The sequence below is a fragment of the Triticum dicoccoides genome, chromosome 3B, assembly GCF_002162155.2.
Source record: "Triticum dicoccoides isolate Atlit2015 ecotype Zavitan chromosome 3B, WEW_v2.0, whole genome shotgun sequence".
In the NCBI taxonomy this organism is placed as follows: Eukaryota; Viridiplantae; Streptophyta; class Magnoliopsida; order Poales; family Poaceae; genus Triticum; species Triticum dicoccoides.
This window is the reverse complement of record NC_041385.1, coordinates 785,952,593-785,957,087: the sequence shown is the minus strand read 5'-3', so window position 1 is coordinate 785,957,087 and position 4,495 is coordinate 785,952,593.

Below are 4,495 nucleotides of genomic sequence, written 5' to 3'. Positions count from 1 at the left end.
ATCGGATCTGGAGCCCATGAATTGCAACCCAGCACGTTATTTGTCGCCGTGGATAAGGTCGGCGGCGCGGCAGGCTATCAGAAAGGGGGCAGTGGGGCAATCTTGGAGCAGGCAGCAGTAGAAGAGAAGATAGAAGCTGCAGAAGAAGCGTTCGTTCAGAGTTTCAGATGTATTCATACGTCCAAAACAAAAGTCTCAGAGGTGCAAAACTAAATAACGACTATTTATATGATTTATCGCATGGAATTAAACTTCGGGTTAATGCTGGATATTTTTGACTTGACACCTCAACCAATAATAATCTACGAAGTGAATAGATTGCTTTTTTTAGAACGAGCAGCAATTGATATGCCAATTGTGTGAATTGATGATACCCCTGAGAAAAGATGAATGATTTGATGACAGACAAAGCTACCTCATTTTGCAAGAGAACAAACACCAAGAATGCATAATCCTCCACCATATTAAATTCATCATAAATAGTAAGTCAAATTTTGAAAGCAGCACTTCATATGCCGAAAAAGTTTTTTTTTACTGAAAAAGTAGCACTTCATATACCACCCGACTACCTAAGCGCTTTTGCTACTCAGCATAATGCCACCCCACTACAGTTTACAGTACTTAGCGAAATCACAACAGCACAGCACAGCTGTACAGGGCACCTAACAGTTTTGCTGATGCACTCGTGCACAGGCCTGACTTTTTAGAGCAATGGTTCCACAGTGTGGTGCTGAGCATAGGTGCGGCTGCTCCATGGCTCAGCACAATATTTTCACTTCTGCTAACTCCTCTTGGCATGGATGATTCCGAAAAACAACCATATAGTGAATTGGAACATTAGACAAGGCCATAGTGCTGGCGTATGCGGGATAGCCTAAACAGATAGCAAAAGATATGCATCCCACAAAACATAATACTAGTATAAAGAAAATATCGCCATAAAACTAATTGGTTGTTGACATAAAACAATGGGAACTTTATCACTAGTAGAAAATAGGGCATTTGTCCCGGTTCGTAAGGGCCTTTTGTTCCGGTTTAAGAACTGGGACAAAAAGATCGGTACTAATGCCCTCCTTCTTTAGTCCCGGTTCTCACATGGACAGGGACAGACGGGCCTCCATGTGGCCACTGCGGGCAGCCTAGGCAAGGGGGCCATTGGTCCCGGTTGGTGACATGAACCGGGACCAAAAGGCTTCCAAGCGTCAGCAGCTGGCTGGAGCTGAGGTTTTTCTTTTTTTTTTAAAAAAGTGGCTGGTTTAGGGGTTTTGGGGGTTAATTTAGGTTGTTATTAGCTAGCTAATAGAGAGAAGTGTCCTCTCTTATATCTTCGTCCTTGGTTTACCAACGCTACTGCTATGTTCATTTCACCCGCTGATATATAATAACTCATGCTCGCATCATACATCATCATATATAATAACAAGTCCTACTAATCATGCATCATCATACAACTTCTACTCGTTATTAATAACAAGTTATACGATCATCATTCTCATAGTCATCGAACCCAACCCTACATAATTGTTCTTAGCACATGATCATCAGTATCAGGTAGGACCTAAACACCCTTAAGGTAAAATAGCATAAAACAATATAGACCCTGACTCTCCATTATGAAGAATGGAGATCATCCTGTCTCCAGTTCTTGCGCTTCGCTTCCTTTTGCTTCCAAGAAGCTCCTTACGATTGTCCATACAATTTTTCCATTCTTTGATTGTCATGTCTTCACTTCTTTTAGAAATCCGGTATGGACAGTTGAGATTCGTAGGACGACCTGGTTGTATGTTCAAAACATCAGGGCGACCGTGCGAATACATCAAATGAGGCACACAATCATTCGGGATTATCTGTTGAAAAACATAGTAATAACTTCGTAGTTAGCAATGATGTACTAGTTTTACAAGTATGCAAAAAGATGCACGGATGTCGTATTAGTAAAAAATCTTACCAGAGTATCTCCATGGTAGTTACCGTAGTTCAACACGTGCACTAGTGGCACATATTGACTATAATGTTGAGGAGTTCGATTGTAGATATTGTAATTCTCAAGATCAGTACAAAATGTGATCAGATGATTTTTCTCCTTATAAGTTAATTCGGAGCCATCGGTGTAGTGGGTTTTGTCTACCATCTTCCGCACATTCTCTGAAGAATGAAAATAAGCTGTCAATGGAAATAAAATGTCAACTATTTTGAAATAAACAATATAAATTACTTAATAACTATGTTTGAGAAGCTCACATGGGGGAAGAATTGGAAGTGTATCCACAAGGACCCAAATGTCCATATTGCCTTGCTCGATTGTAGGATCACCAAGATCCGTGGTGACAAGCATACCCTCATCAAAACCATACATCTTGCAAAGTGCTTCCCAATTTTAGCAACCAAAATGGGTTACATTCTCAGCATTGTACAGCTTTACTTCAAAATCCACACCATGATGGGTTTGGTTTCCATACTTTCATGGTCTTCAAAACCCATCCTCTCTAACACATAGCGTCTTGCATAGAATGGGATAAGCTAGTCGAATTGGAAAAGATGAAAAATACACGTTAAAATAGTTAAAGTCGTGCTTAATTATGAAAAAAACTATTGTAGTCGTTGCGTACCGTATGAACATCGAAGGTCTCCTCGAGCTTAATGCTTAAGCGTCGATCTTCGTCCAGCTCAAGGAGCCTGTCGCACATACCTCAGTCGTCGTGGCACCAGTCGCACTCCCCCGGGCGGTTTTCGTCGTCCGAGTACGACATTTCCGGCCTATGTTCATAATTCAAATATTAAACTTGTACAATTAAATATATGTACTAAAAAAGAAAAATTAGATCATTATTATTAATCACGGGTTGACTATCGGTGATGGTAGCTCCTCCTTTCATTCCCGAGTGCATTATTACACCAAATTGTCTAGCACACGGGAATGAAGGAGAAGCTACCCCCACGACGGCGTGGATGATGGAGGGGGCTCCTAGGTTTCTGCATAGAGTGCTCTTCAATTTTAGCATTCAAAGTAGGAGTACTTTTCCAATATGAGCATTCAATAGGCAAAACCAAATCGTAAAATAAAGTAGTATTCAAATTAGCATGCATTCAATTATAACCAAAAGTACATCATCTCTTGTGTCCGTACATCGTCGAATATTATCACTAATACTCCTCGAATAATATCATACATATAGCATCGCTAATACGGCTAGAACCGTAGCGTCCGACGGGTATCGTCGCGGGCGATGGACACCCAAAGATAAGGAACCATCACAGGATCATAGCTCCAGTGAGATCCCTGAAGAACCTGCCAGGTATTGTCGAACCTGCCCTCCAACGCAACCATGTAGCGACGGATGTGCTCGTCCTCCTCGCTGACACGGTGACGTACCACCTCCGCGGTGTCCGGAAGCCTCGGCACCATCACTGGCCCACGCGACCGCCACCAAACAAGGATCGGGTCAACAACGGGCTGGCTCCTCACCAACCTACGTCCCCCGGAAGGTAGCACCTCTCAATACCAGCCCGGCGGAGACCAGTCCCGGACATGACCCTGATCAAGCAGGCCTCCACCGCCGAGTCGATGACGAGGATGCGGGATAGGCATCGTCGACGTCGATGCGGGAACTACTTCTATATATAGTAAAATAAAGTAGTTTTATTAATTAAATCAACTAGTTCAACTACTAAGCACTTACTATAAATAAATAAAGTAGTACTTACTAAAAATAAACTACTTCTATATATAGTAAAATAAAGTAGTTTATTAAATCAACTAGCTAGTTCAACTATATATTAAGCACTTACTATAAATAAAATAAAGTAGTACTTACTAAAAATAAACTAGTTTAACTATAGTTCTATTATTTTTCAAACTAATTATATTAAACAGTTTCTCTTCTTATTTTCCTTTTTTCTCTATTGTAAATATGAACATATTCATAAATGACTTTGATCATGCACAATTTTCCTATACATACACAATATGAACATATACATAAATTGATAAAGAAAATTCTATGAACAAAAAAATCATTAAAATTCTATGAACAAAATTACAACAGAAAAAAATCATAAAAATTCTATGAACAGAAAAAAAATCATAAAAATTTGACATATTCGATCTTTGCATATATATGAACATACAAACAAGTATATTCAACAATAATATCACCAAAAAAATCTATTAACAGAAAAAAATCTAACACAATATGAACAAATTACACAATATAAAAAAAATCTAACAGAAAAATCTATGTACTATACATCTAAAAAAATCTATGAACTACAAAAAAATTAACAAAATCTAACTCAATTAACTACACATATAAATTATAGTACACATCTAAATTAACTACTACATCAAATTAAATTAGCAAAAATTTTGCTCACGGGATGGCGACGGCGTGAGGGGCGCGGCGAGGGCGATGGGCAGGGGACGACGACGGCGACGGCTACGGTGCGTGAGGGGCGGCTCGGCGACGGTCGACGGTGAGGGGCGGCGCGGGGGGGC